At 41.9% G+C, this 15,613-nt stretch overlaps 1 protein-coding gene across 1 annotated transcript in view; it reads right to left on the bottom strand.

The window, feature by feature from the left end:
- The window catches only part of gli3 (GLI family zinc finger 3), a 215,250-nt gene extending 200,030 nt beyond the window's left edge, over window positions 1-15,220 (bottom strand). Inside the window, exon 1 of the mRNA XM_067377454.1 lies at window positions 15,187-15,220. The gene's annotated coding sequence lies outside the window, so the exon portion shown is untranslated. The remainder of the gene's footprint in view (window positions 1-15,186) is intronic.
- Window positions 15,221-15,613: the final 393 nt, after the last annotated feature.

Genomic DNA, 15,613 nt, shown 5'->3' with positions numbered 1-15,613 from the left:
AAGCGCTCCATGTTATCTTGTGTGTCTTATTTGGTGTTGTTTGTCCTGCTTATTTTGGAAAACATTATCTCTTCGTCTGAGGACAAGAGTGTTATTGTGCACCACACATATATATATATATAGTGAATAAGACACGAGTGAAATGGCGGAAGGCAGACAATTCAAAAAGTGTGTTCACCCATGTACACAATATATTCCAGATGGGGACACTCAAGAGATGTGTGTTGTCTGCCTGAGGGTTGAACATGCACAGGCAGCTCTCGAGGGGGCTGTCTGTGTTCATTGCGAGAAGCTCACCCTCAGAGTTTTAAGATCACGCCGGGCACTCTTTCACGATAAAGAGGGTGCTCCGGTCGGCGTTCCCCGCGGATTGGGTCCCGCTGTTGTTGAGGCACAGCGGCGGCTTCATTCGTGGGGTTCGCAAATGGAGCTGGCAGAAGGGGTTGAGACGGGCCCAGCCTTATCTCGCCCTTTACCTGCCAGCCCCAGTGCCTCTTCTCAGGCGGCGGAAGCACGCGCAGCGGTTTCTTCCCCCCAGAAAGAGGCACCCGCTCTTCATCTCTCTTCCTCCGAGGAGGTTGATGTGATGAGCGTGGCGGAAGAGGAACCGCCATCCTCTTCCCCAGCATATGAGGAGCTCCTGGAGGTAGTGACCAGGGCTGTGGCCAAATTAAAAATTGACTGGCCAGCAGAGCGGGCAAATACTAGACCAAAAAGCAAGCTGGATGAGCGCTTTCTGCCCGCTCGGTCACTACCCCAGCATCAGGGTTTGCCCTTCTTTCCGGACCTCCACACCGAGGTCTCGAGGTCCTGGAAGAAGCCGGCATCATATCGCGCCTTCAGCCCCCAGACCTCAATGTATAGTAACATCGTGGGGCTGAAGCAGCAAGGCTATGCGGTGATGGCCCGGGTGGAAGAGACGCTTGCGGGCTATCTCTCCTCGAGTCTGCATTATTGCTGAAAACCCCGACGTTGCCCACCAAGCCATTAAAAACTACATCAGGCATGGTGGGCAAGGCTTATGCGGCAGCAGGTCAGGCGGCGGCATGTTTACATACCATGTCGCTTCTACAGGCATATCAAGCCAACCTGCTGGGGGAAGTGGAAAATAGCGGGGAGGCCACGTATGAGTGCATCCAGGAAATCAGGATGGCAACTGACCTGGCTCTCCGTGCCACCAAAGAGACGGCAAAAGAAATCGGCCACTCTATAGCAGCATTGGTCAAGTCAAGTCAAGTCAAATTTATTTATATAGCGCTTTTACAATTGGTAATTGTTCAAAGCAGCTTTACATATTAGAAGCACAGAAAAAGGGAAGTGGTTAAAAATAAGCTGTACAACCAAGCGTGGTAATATGTAACATATACAAGATGGTGCTAAATTAAGCCAATGTCGGCTGACTCCCAGGGGTGGAAAAAAACCCCTAGGAGAAAAACCCAGCATGCTAGGAGGGAAAAAACCCCTTGGAAGATATATATAATATATGTAAATGGATATGGAGATCAAAATCTGAATTATACATTTTTATTATAGAGATTAAAAATAGATTATATATAAATATATGTAAGCGGATACGGGGATTAAAAATCTTAATTATAGATGCAGCCAGAACTGTCTCCTGGGCTACGTTGTAGTCAGGTCCAGACACAGGTTCTCCATCTAATCTGGATACGGCCTGAATCCAGCACCCGGCAAACCTCAGGATAAGCAGAGAGACAGATATTAGCGGAGATGCCATTCTTATTCTGATGTACAGGTATATCTAGTGTTATAGGAAATGTTCTCGGTTCCGACCGACCTAAATATTGCAGCGTAACAATCCTTTAACGGATTTGAAAAATGTTAATGTATTGATAATGTGTTATGTGTATGCAAGAGCAAAGAGATGTGTTTTTAGTCTAGATTTAAACTGACAGAGTGTGTCTGCTTCCCGAACAATGCTAGGAAGATTGTTCCAGAGTTTAGGTGCTAAATAGGAAAAGGATCTGCCGCCTTCAGTTGATTTTGATATTCTGGGTATTATCAACTGGCCTGAATTCTGAGATCGCAATAAACGTGAAGGACTATAATGCATTAAGAGCTCACTTAGGTACTGGGGAGCTAAACCATTTAGAGCTTTATAAGTAAGTAGCAAGATTTTAAAATCTATACGATGTTTAATAGGGAGCCAATGTAATGTTGACAGAACTGGGCTAATATGGTCATACTTTCTGGTTCTAGTAAGAACTCTAGCTGCCGCATTTTGGACCAACTGTAGTTTGTTTAAAAGCCGAGCAGAACAACCACCCAGTAGAGCGTTACAATAATCTAGTCTTGAGGTCATGAATGCATGAACCAACTGTTCCGCATTTGTCATTGAGAGCATATGCCGTAATTTAGATATATTTTTTAGATGGAAGAAGGCGGTTTTACAGATACTAGAAACATGACTTTCAAATGAAAGATTGGTATCAAAGAGCACACCCAGGTTCCTAACTGAGGACGAAGATTTAATGGAGCACCCGTCAAGTGTTAGAGAGTATTCAAGGTTTTTTCTTGAGGAAGTTTTTGGTCCAAAGATTAGAATATCAGTTTTTTTTTTTAATTTAATAATAAGAAATTTCTTGTCATCCAGTTTTTAATATCAGCTATGCATTCTGTTAGTTTTGTGAATTTGTAGGTTTCGTCAGGGCGAGAGGAAATATAGAGCTGAGTATCGTCAGCGTAGCAGTGAAAACTAACACCATGCTTCCTAATTATCTCTCCTAAGGGCAGCATGTACAGAGTGAAAAGCAACGGTCCTAGTACTGAGCCTTGTGGTACTCCATATTTAACCTGTGATCGATACGACATCTCTTCATTAACTACTACAGACTGATAACGGTCAGATAAGTATGATTTGAACCATGCCAAAGCAATTCCACTAATGCCAATATAGTTTTCAAGTCTTTTTAGAAGAATGTTGTGATCGATAGTGTCAAAAGCAGCACTGAGATCTAATAACACTAATAGAGAAATACAGCCACGATCGGATGATAAGAGTAGATCGTTTGTAACTCTAACGAGAGCAGTCTCAGTACTATGGTTTGGTCTAAATCCTGACTGGAAATCCTCACAGATTCCATTTCTTTCTAAAAAGGAACACAGTTGTGTTGAAACTGCCTTTTCTAGTATCTTTGACAGAAAAGGTAGATTCGAGATTGGCCTGTAGTTTACTAAATCTCTCGGATCTAGTTGAGTTTTTTTAATAAGAGGTTTAATAATAGCCTGCTTAAAGGTTTTTGGCACGTATCCTAGTGTTAAGGATGAATTAATTATATCAAGAAGTGGACCTACGACCTCTGGAAGCATTTCTTTCAGTAGTTTAGTCGGCATTGGGTCTAACATACATGTTGTTGATTTTGATGATTTGATAAGTTTAGATAATTCTTCCTCTCCTATAGCGGCGAATGATTGTAGTTTTACCTCAGGGACACTGCAGTGCACTGTCTGAAGCAAAACTGTAGACTGTTGCATGTTTATAATTTTCTCTCTAATATTATCAATCTTGCAAGTAAAGAAGTTCATAAAGTCATTACTGCTGTGCTCTATGGAAACGTCAGCAGTTGAATCTCTGTTTCTAGTTAATTTAGCCACTGTGTCAAATAAATACCTAGGATTATGTTTGTTTTCTATTAAGAGATTTGAAAAATAAGTAGATCTAGCATTTCTTATAGCCGTTCTGTACTCAATCATTTTTTCTTTCCACAAAAGGCGAAAAACTTCTAGTTTTGTTTTCTTCCAACTACGTTCAGCTTTTCTAACAGCTCGTTTTAGAGCCCGAGTGTGCTCATCATACCACGGCGTTTGATTAGTTTCCTTAAACTTCTTTAGACGTAAAGGAGCGACTGCATCTAATGTGCTGGAAAAGAGAGAGCCAATAGTTTCTGTTGCAGCATCGAGTTCTTCTAAGTTGTCAGGTATACTAAGGAGATGAAACTGCTCGGGGAGATTATTTATAAAGCAATCTTTAGTGGTAGACGTGATGGTTCTACCATATTTATGGCTGGGTGGTGGTTTTGCAGCCTTGGCTAATTGTATTATACACGAGACTAGATAATGATCTGATATATCATCGCTCTGCTGTAGAATTTCAACAGCATCAATATCAATTCCATGCGACAGTATTAGATCTAGGGTATGATTACGACAATGAGTGGGTCCTGACACGTGTTGTCTAACTCCAATAGAGTTTAAAATGTCTGCAAATGCCAATCCAAATGCGTCTTTATTATTATCTACATGGATATTAAAATCACCAACAACAAGGACTTTATCCGCAGCCCGTACTAACTCTGATAGGAAATCAGCAAATTCTTTGATAAAGTCAGTATGGTGCCCTGGTGGCCTGTATACAGTAGCCAGCACAAATGTCAACTTACATAATGTTACATAAAGCACCATCACTTCAAAGGAATTATATTTGAAATTCTTTTGAGTGATTCTGAATATATTACTATAAATTACAGCAACACCTCCCCCTTTGCCTTTCTGTCGAGGATTGTGTCGATAATCATAACCTTGAGGACATTGGTGGCTACGGAGAGGCACTTGTGGCTGAACCTCTCGGACATAAGGGAGCGTGACAAAGCCTCCCTTATGGACGCGCCACTGTCTACTGCGGGCCTCTTCGGCGACGCCGTTACAACAGTAAGTTAACCCTCTGGAGTCTGAGGCTGATTTGGGGCCTGGAGAACTTTTGACATGCCCTGACATTTGTGCTTTTTTCAGTTGTTCATAAACATATTAATGGAAAAAGTGTCATTACACTGCATTCAGCACAAACTAGGCTACAATAATATGTGAGGAACATGTATGTACATGTTTGTGTTTTTGAAGGAATAACATTTATGCGTGGTTGTTGAAAAAACAAAAAACTTAAGTCACTGAAATAAGGCCAAAAAAAGTATAATAAATCTGTGTTCATAAGACTTCTGGGTATTGGAGGTTGTAGACTAGAGTTTTTGCTTCAAAATTATGTAAAAATTATGCTGCCTACTCCTTCATATAAAACAATATATTGATTTAGTTTTTGTAAGACACTTTTTGCCAAGAAACACAGTATGCGAGGAGGCGTGAATCACCACTGAAAATGGGCCATTCTCACCTGAGAAGACAAAAGAATTGGATAGTAATGAGCTGAAATGACTTGCATATTAATGAGGCATTTCAGTCAGGTAGGCTGTGAAAAAAAACCTTCTGTGATGTCTCAAGCTCATTATGATATATGAAACATACAGAAAAATATTATTACAATATAAAGTAATGGTTTTATATTATACTTTAAAATATAATGTATTTCTGTGATGCAAAGAGTCTGAATATAGACTTTTAGTTTAAAAGCATGCACATTTGGAGAAATATTGGATTCTCATATGCTTATGTCAATTTTCTATACAGAGGAGTTATATTAACTTAATATTCATTGTCATTACTATGAGCGCTGGTGTTTTCAATTCATCCTTGAAGTCGGAGGGCGCTCTGTGCATTTTAGTCCACAAATTCATCTAAAAGAAGAAGAGGCTATTCCATGAATGGAGTTTCCAATACATACAGCAGCCGGAGGGCGCTAAAGAAACAAAAACTCATCTAAACTTCATCTGTAGAAGACAAGTAAACAGGAAGTAACTGCATGTCTTCTAGAGATCGCTAACCATGACTTTTACATCCAGATAAACACTTTTCAAGACAATAAATACACGATTGAGATAATAAATGCATGTATTGACTGAATTAGCGTCTGAATAGCGCTGGCTCCGTGGGCGTGGCCGCATTAGCAGATAATGAGCTGAATCACGGATTTCTGACATGGCTCTCTTTTCATACAGATTACATAAACAAAGAAGGTTTGTTTTCGATTTGACTTAAATGATTTAAAACCTGACATCTTAACGTTTTTTTAGACATAAGTGGAATTTTTTTGTCATTAGTATTCACTAAGTTACAGTTCATTTTCTGAGAACTATCAGATTGGAGTTTGTTCAGAGGGAGAGGAGAAATCACGCATCATGTTAGTTTTCTTTATTTTACAAAAAGCACAACATTCTGTTTTTACTCTGAGTGTACACAAATGAAAGAAGATATTCCACAGATTAAAATGGTGTATAACTCTTAATTGTATGTGCAACATTGACGGAGTATTTTGAGTCTCTTTCACACTGATAAGAAAAAAACCACGGTGGTATCGCCGGCGATACCGTCAGACCTCAGAGTGTTAAGAAACAATCTGCGGCGTTCCAGAAGTTCATCCCCCGCAAAACAAGAATCCCTCCCCCCGAGGCTGATGAGCGAGATCAGCCTCGGCCGTTGACGAGCTCCTCAGCGCACCACAGAGCGCAACAAAAAATCAGCGTGGCCGCCCGTGCTCCCCCACAGAGAGCTTGGGGATCGGGTCGGCCCGCTCAGCCGAAGCCTTCTAGGGTCAGAACGGACCTGCGCGCCGTTATCCTGGCCTGGAAGGCTTTGAAGCGGTCCTGATGTTTGTGGGTCAGGAACCGATGAGGGAGGCCCCCTCCGAAGGGAGCCGGCGAAAAATATATCTAACAGCCGCTCCCCTTCGGCGCCCTCAGGGGATCGTTATGCCAACCCTGCCACCCAGTGTGCGTCAGGGCGCAGCGGTCTCCACCGACCCTCAGAGGAGGGCCGGCCACTTGATTCGATTGTTCTCTGCCGGTATGCCGCTTCAGAGCGTCGACTCAGGTGATCAAAAAACACCAGAGGCCAGTCTCGAGAGACTGGTTCCCTTAATAAATTTTCTGGTAGAATGGAAACTTCTTCCGAATATCTCAAAATGGGTGCTGCTCACTATAAAAGAGGGTTACAAGATCCAGTTCGGGTCTCGCCCGCCCCGATTCAACAGGGTTCTTCCCACAGTGGTAACCCCCGAGCAGTCTCTGGCTATGGAACAAGAAGTTGCGACACTTTTGCGAAAAGGAGCTATAGAAAGGGTTCCTCCTCCCAGCAATCAGTCAGGGTTCTACAGCCGTTACTTCATTGTTCCAAAGAAGGATGGAGGTCTACGACCTATCATAGATTTACGTGTGCTAAATCGCTCAATACAAAAGCTCAAGTTCAAGATGCTGACACTCAAACAGATTATACCACAGATCAGGTCTGAGGACTGGTTTGTGGCAATAGACCTGAAAGATGGGTACTTTCATGTGTCCATCCATCCTTCTCACAGGAAGTACCTCAGGTTTGCTTTCGGGGGCGAAGCTTACCAGTACAGGGTTCTTCCGTTTGGCCTATCATTATCACCCCGCACATTCACAAAATGCGTGGACGCAGCTCTGGCTCCGCTGAGGATCCAGGGCATTCGCATACTGAATTATATCGACGATTGGTTGATTCTTGCTCAGTCAGAGCAACTAGCAGTTCAGCTTCAAACTGGCAGCTGCGTCCAACGTGATACCTTTTGGCCTTCTGCACATGAGACCCCTACAGTGGTGGCTCAGGACGAGGGGGTTCTCCCCGAGGGGAAATCCCTTTCGCATGATCAAAGTCTCAAAACGATGTCTTTGTTCTCTGACCATGTGGAAAGACCCCGGTTCCTGTCCCAGGGACCCGTGTTGGGGGCCCCTACTCGTCGAGTAATGCTTACGACGGACACCTCCCTCACGGGCTGGGGAGCGATCATAAGTGGTCGCTCAGCTCAGGGCCTTTGGGAAGACCATCAGCTCTCTTGGCACATAAATCGGCTAGAGATGATGGCAGTGTTCCTAGCTCTGAAACACTTTCTCCCAGACCTGAGAGGTTACCATGTGTTGGTTCGTACGGACAACACTGCAGTGGTTGCATATATAAATCATCAGGGGGGTCTGCGGTCTTGCCGACTATATTACTTGGCCCGTCAGATCCTCCTGTGGTCCCAAGGGAAGCTGCTCTCGCTGAGGGCAGCTTACATCCCGGGACATCAAAATGTGGGAGCAGATGCCCTGTCGAGGCAGGGGCCAAGGCCCAGGGAGTGGAGACTCCACCCAGAAGTGGTGAGTCTCCTGTGGAAAAATTTCGGTCGAGCGGAAGTCGACCTGTTTGCCTCAGGAGAGTCAACCCAGTGTCCGCTCTGGTACTCCCTAACACAACCTCTGGGTCTGGATGCTATGGTACAGACGTGGCCGAGACTGCGCCTGTACGCATTTCCCCCGATCGCACTGCTCCCGGGAGTTCTGGAAAAAGTACGCCGAGAGGGGGCCAATCTAATACTGGTATCCCCATTCTGGCCAACCAGGATATGGTTCTCAGACCTAGTGTCGTTACTCAACGGCTCCCCAATGGAGCTTCCTCTCAGACAGGACCTCCTGTCTCAAGCGGGCGGCATGATTATACATCCCCCCCCAGAACGACTGAAACTATGGGCTTGGCCTCTGAGGGGGCCAGACTCGTAGATGCTGGTCTCCCAACCGAGGTTGTGGAGACCATTCTTAATTCCAGAGCTCACGCCAAAAGGAAGTTGTATGCCTACAAATGGAATTTGTTTTCTAACTGGTGTAGACACAATAATACGGACCCTGTCCTTTCTTCTATTAGCTTTGTGCTAAAATTACTCCAGAAAAAATTCTCGGAGGGCCTATCTCACTCAACCTTAAAGGTTTATGTTGCAGCAATTTCAGCATATCATGCTCCTCTTGAGGGGAATATCTCGGTAGGTCGAGACCCCCTCGTCACACGCTTCCTCCGTGGCACACTGTCCACAGAGCTGCCCTGTGGCGTAAGTCAGATCAGTTGTTTGTCTGTTATGGGTCCCCTAAAAAAGGGGGCCCAGCATCAAAACAGAGAATGAGCAAGTGGGTGGTCGAGGCCATCTCACTTGCATACGAAGCGGCCGGACAGCCCTCTCCCTTGAATGTTCGCGCCCATTCAACCAGGGATATGGCGGCATCAAAAGCTCTGATGTCAGGAGTCTCCATGAGTGACATATGTGATGCAGCTGGATGGTAATGCCAGCACACATTTATTAAATATTATAACCTTGACATTGGCTCCACTCCGGGGTCCTCTGTCCTGTCAAGATAACCTTGGCAAGTGCTTGAGCTACGGCTCAGTTGGGATTGCGTTCCCAATGCGTTACCACGCAGCATCGATAGTTCCCACGAAAGGGAACGTCTCAGGTTACAGATGTAACCCTGGTTCCCTGAGTAGGGAACGAGACGCTGCGTCTCTAGCCGTACCCCTGCACACTTGCGAGTACTTGCTTCAGACTTACTTAGAAGCTGGCGTGCTCTGCATCCGAGTGTGCTTTATAGTTTCCTGGTCCGTGACGTCACCCGTCTCTGACGTCTCGCTTCGCGATTGGCTAGATACATGAGTGCTTCAGTGACGACATCACGCAGAAGGTTCCCAATGCGTTACCACGCAGCATCTCGTTCCCTACTCAGGGAACCAGGGTTACATCTGTAACGTGAGACGTTTTGGGTGGATTAGGACTGATTTAGGAGTCCTCTTGAATACTCCTAACATTTCACAGATTTAGGAGCTAGTTTTAGTGCTAAAATGCTTTCTGAAATACTCTTAGAGCAAAAATGTTGGACTCCTAAAATTAGGACTGACACGTCCATTATTTGTAAGAATTTATCCTAAATCTGCGATTTAGGAGCTACTTTTAGCCTTAAGATGTTTTGTGAATACGGCCCCAGGTCTTTTCACAATCTGATAGCTATCCAATCAGAGAAAACGTATGAAGTGACCAGGTGTAAACAGGCCCCTGGACTCCAAAGAATCAGAAACATACTGTATACAAATGTAATGAGACTATTGTACAGCTTTAGCCATTGCATGTAACCAGCACCCGCCATATATGCGGGTGGACTTCAACTGTAGCATGTAACACAGTCACACCTACTAGCCATTTTAGTGGGTTGAATTTTATATATAGGCCTAATATATACATTTTCAGTTGTAGTATTTTAAAAAGGCATCTGAAATAATAAACTATGTGCAATGTAGTGTTATATATTTTATATATATATATGTTTGGAAAAACACTAGCCACAGTGGCTAGTGAGCAAAAACGTTAATGTCAAGCCCTGTGTTACAAATCCTGTCAGTTCCCAGACTACATTTCCCATCATCCCCCCTGTCAATCACAAGCACTCACTCCACCAATCACCAGTTGCCACATACAGCCATGCACACTCCACACTAATCACCACACCCAGCTGATACGCATTACCTGGACTACAAAGGACTTTGTGTTGAGGTGGTGTGTGTACACCACCTCAACACAAAGTCTTGTTTCCCCAGTGTACAATCCCGAGCGTTTATATCTTGTCTGCCTTTCTGTTGTTGATCTTGCCTGTTACCCGCTTACTATTCCTCTGCTGCCTACCCCTGACCTGTGCTTTGTTTACCGACCTGTGAGTGATATCTGCCAGTCCTGACCTCTGCCTGTATCTGGATTACGATTCTGTCAGCCCTCTGCTGTACCTGTCTGCTCCTGTTTTGACCCTGCCTGTACGACCACGCTTACTACTTTAATAAAAGCTGCATTTGGATCTTACCATGAGTCCCGCTTCGTTACACCCTGCATGTAACTAATGAAATGCATCGGTATTGCCTTCTCTGTTTCTAAGAGAAAACACATCAATCTGCTTGTTAAGTCTCATGTCACGCGACAGTTAGGTCCAAACGCTCTATCAGATGCCAAAAGCAAACAACAAATCTGAGATGGCCAAACAATGATTCATCTTTTATAAATCATTAAAATATTGGTGTCCGGGATGCTGTGAGCCCAGAGACTATAGTGTACTCTAGAGATGCACCGAATCACAGAGTCACAACTACCAAAATGAGTGGCTTACTGCACTTAAACGGTCAAATACATATACAATTATGTCAAAATACCCATCTAGGCGAGTATTCAGTTAAACACAGTCTTGTTTTGGAATGTTAAATAGTTGAGAAAGATAACTCTTGTCTAAGCTCTTAAAGTGACAGCAGTCCAATATTCCTGCTGCTGTCTGTCATGTTAATCAAAGAACAAAAGACAAAGAAAACCAGACAGCAGTAGGATTATTTAGGATGCTGTCACTTTAAGAGCGAATGCACACACGAATCATGCCTTTTCTTTCTCGATTGAAGACACACATGACTATGTTTACTACTCACTGAGGCATTTTTGACATAATTTTGTGTAAATTTGTCCGTTCAAGCACAGGAAGGCATGAAGAGAGCTCAACTTCATATTTGCACTCTGTCTGAAGACGCGGTTTTCAGAGTGCTCGATTCTGACGTTTCGGATGTTGAACTTCCCCCAGCACACCATTTTGCGTGTTCTAGCACTTCTATGTTTATATTAGAAAGGCTTAAATTTTCGTGATGATGCAGCACTGACCCGTCAACTGCCCCGAGCGTTGTTCACATTTGTTCACGTTCATGTTCTCATAACATTGAATTGTTAGAATTCATAAAAATGTTACCAGCCATCTGGTGACTGACACAGTTTCAACACAGATTTTTACTCACGTTGGCGCTTGGCGAGTGTTAATTTTAGGCCCTGCCCTATACCCTTAAATAGTTCATTGTTTGAGGGGACAGCCATTTGTAGTGGTGTCCAAAACCATAGTGGACATTATCGAATGCACTCATTCAATCCCACAGTGCACCACAATAACATCAACCGAAGTACACTCAATGGCTAGAGAATACCCATAATGCACTGTGAGAGTCATGCGCCAAATTAATTAACGAGTCTGTCCAGAAGATGACACCCCGAGCTGAATCATCCATCCATTTTCCAAACTGCTGTTCCAATGTGTTTACAGTGTAATATCATACAGATATAAATTCCTTTTAATTGATTATTAAATTGTTTAAGGTTTATACATAGTTTCCATGACAGAGTTCAAGATTTCAGCTTTTTAGTTTATTACTGGAGCTGCCAGTTTGCTTAGTATCAAATAATTATTAAACAGCAAGCACAAACTATGCAAAATCGGCAGGTCTTCTGGCCCACTCAGTGTCCAAATTCACTCACCCATTTTCATTCACTCCCTCAAGTGAACTATATTAGTGGATCAATGTAGGAAAAAGTGAATGAGGATAGGGTGCGATTTCGGACACACATACTTTGACACAATAAAATTAGAAAATCACAGTCACTCACTCACAGTCATTAAAATATTAATCCAATCTCACACATGTAATTTTACTGATTTGCCATGTTTGTGTGTGTGTGTGTGTGTGTGTGTGTGTGTGTGTGTGTGTGTGTGTGTGTGTGTGTGTGTGTGTGTGTGTGTGTGTGTGTGTGTGTGTGTGTGTGTGTGTGTGTGTGTGTGTATGTAAAACCAGGGACAGGTCTCAGGGAGTTAATGAGTTTACATGGCTTGTTGAGCAGGCGAGAGGCACTTTACATTGATCTCCTTTCACTATGTGAGAAGACAAATCACTCTGGCCCAACTCTCATCTCGACCTCTCACTCGCTAATCATATAAACACACTCCCAATATCTGCTCAATTAACATATGGTACTTGCCAGTGTTTAAACAGCAGGCAAATTTTATCCGAAATTTAGGCCTTTGCTCCCTCACCTTGATGGAAAATGTTCACATTTCCTTTCTCAAGGATTTAAATATCACATTCGATTTGTTGTATTGTGGTTTCATATTTTTTATTTTGAATCATATAAATCTTTCTTTCTTTCTTTCTTTCTTCATAATTATGTATTCTTATATTATTTTAATGATTTTATTTTAGTTCCATTTATTTTTTAATACATTTATTATTACTAGGGCTGGGCAAGTTAACGCGTTTTTTTCGCGTTAACGCATTAATTAATTAACGCCGACAATTAGTTTATCGCGCGTTAACGTACTTTTTATTTTGAAAGTCCTTTGCTCACTGCGTTTGGGTTTGAATACACATAGATAGACTACAGCCGAATACAACACAAACCATGGGTCACAGGAGGGGCGGGATGTTTATCAGTAGGCTACTGGCTGCTTGGGATGAGCGTCATCACGCGTCTCAACCAATAAAAGCATTTGTTGTGTGCCTAAGAGCTACAGCGCGAAAAAGAAAATATCTGGTGCGGACAGAAAAATGGAAAAAGGTACCCACTGCTTATGACTCAATAAAAGAATCACATTGCTAAGTGTTTTTGAACGTTTTGATTTCGTTTGGTTAATTAACATAACCTTTGCGAGTCTGACTCTCACTGCGCTCGTGAATTAGCAGAACTTGACGGGGACATTCAAATGCTTAACAAACGCTTCATGTGACCAACAATTCTGTACATGTTTATTAAAGCATACTGTGTGGAGATACGCAAATGAGCCCAAAATATGAATGCAACACGTTTATATCTTAAACGGTTTCCTCTCATGTCATCTCAAGAAAACGCTTAATGCACTTAGACTGATATTAAAGATACCAAATTCTATTTACAAATAAAGCACATGCAGAAAAACGGATGACACCAAAATATAAACTTTAGGCTAAGTATCACTTAAAATGTAACCATTTTATAAATTTTATTCATAACGGTCTTATAAAGGTAGGAAATTGCTTAGTGTGGTTGTCATTTGTTAAAATAAATATAAAAATACAGTGTGTTCGTGTCCGTCTGTCCGCTGAATTTGACCCATAATCTCTGATTCTCCTCATCTGTGATCGTGGAAAAGGGGAATTACAATGACAAGTAGGCCTACTCAATATGCTCGTTTAAGCATCATTTAAACGTTTCCAACAAATAAATGAATCGACTTTTCTCAGTGTGTTAATTACATAGATTTATTTGGATATTCATACGATGATATTCATACGATGGCTGAAGCAGCAGTGAGCGTGCAGCGTGCGACACGGTAAACAGATCAACACTGTAAACGAAATTCTACAAAACTTAAGTGAAAAAAAAAAAAAATAAATAAAATGATCATGCGATTCGATAAAATAGCTTCTATTCCCTGCAAACGATACCATTAAAAATGTTAACGTTCCACTTAATGGCAGAAACAAAACAAAAGGTAAGCAAGAATCCGTATTAATTTCAGTACGAGTAATAGAGGGCGATCCTGTCAAAATGGCGGCGCCGCCCCGGCATGCAACGAGGTGTGACGTCGGTTCGTATTCTCTATTGCACTTTTGTTCATACAGCAGTACTTTGAAAGAATAAAATTATGCAATACACTACTTTTGATTTCATTATTGAATTTTGCGCATGCTGCGATTAATCGCGATTAATCAGAAAAATCATGCGATTAATCGCGATTAAAATATTTAATCGTTGCCCAGCACTAATTATTACATATATTTTTATACTTCTACTAAAATTATATGAATGAGAGCCAGTTGGTTTTAACAGTGTAAACAGCTGACTTGTACTGAAGTAACAAATGTTGCTTTACAGTAATGCACTTTTTCTTAAATTATTTGACAACACAATCCTGATCTGTCAAGCAACACAACTTATACTGAACCAAAAATGTTCCTTTAAAAGTGGTATAACTTGCTGAAGGACAATTGCAGTTATGCAAAACATTTGAAAGCATGTGATAGCTATTAAAAATCTTAATTTAGGATGTGTGTACCACATCAAGCCTTCACTGATCATTTTGATTTACAAGCATTTATCAGCAAAAACCTCATGTGATTAACAATGGGCTGCAAACATGAACCTGCAAGACATTATATAGTCTGCAAAGTGTAGCGGAGGGGGATTTTGGTGGGATGAGTTGGAGAGATTTCAGCTGGGTTCAGTAGAGTCATTCACTCTAATAGGAGGAGACAAGTGCTTAGACTGTAGCACAAAAAGCCAAACAACATAAATAATTCTAAAAGCTAAGGAGCCCCCTTTGTATGTGGAAGTACCCCTGAATACAGTGCCGACACACACATGCCAACACATGATGCACGGCATGCACACACATTTCCTGGCATCTGAAGGTTTTTCAAGCTTTTGTGAAAAAATTAAAAGTATGTTAGCAGGCCTCTGCCAAGTATCCCATTGCCCACGTGAAACAAAAATTACTGTACATACTGATATTTTAAAAACTTTGACTGATATAGTAAACATTACTGATATTGTATAAACTGCCAGCACACATACTGAAATATAATCTGAAATGTGCATGTGAAAATCCGCAGTGTTCATGCACATATGCATAAAATAAATCACACAGGTGGGCAGGCTTACATACACAGACACACACACTTAAAATGCAGGGTGGTAGAGACCTGTCTTGTAAATCTCTTTGTGAACGTAGCTTTGGGAGGTAGACGTGAGCATATACACTGAGCTCTGAGAGGAAAAAACAATCCCGCTCAACTCTCTTTCAGTCTCCCTCCTCCACCTTTCTCTACCATCTCTTCCTTGCAGTCTTCTGAACTGTCTCGACACTTTCCTTGTCCTCTTCCATTTTTGCATTCTTCTTTCTCACCACATTTTTCCTTCCAAAATCGAACAACTTGCAGCATCCACATCATAAGTCTCCCGTACTCTTAAAAAGAAGTACATGTATAATATAATATAATATAATATAATATAATATAATATAATATAATATAATATAATATAATATAATATAATATAATATAATATAATATACAATAAAACATAATAACAATTAATTTTTCTTTCATGAAAAACACAAATTGCTGTTTA

Source organism: Chanodichthys erythropterus, chromosome 23 (genome assembly GCF_024489055.1).
Source record: "Chanodichthys erythropterus isolate Z2021 chromosome 23, ASM2448905v1, whole genome shotgun sequence".
Taxonomy (NCBI): Eukaryota; Metazoa; Chordata; class Actinopteri; order Cypriniformes; family Xenocyprididae; genus Chanodichthys; species Chanodichthys erythropterus.
The sequence above is the reverse complement of the archived record's forward strand: the minus strand, read 5'-3'. Positions and strand labels throughout refer to the sequence as shown.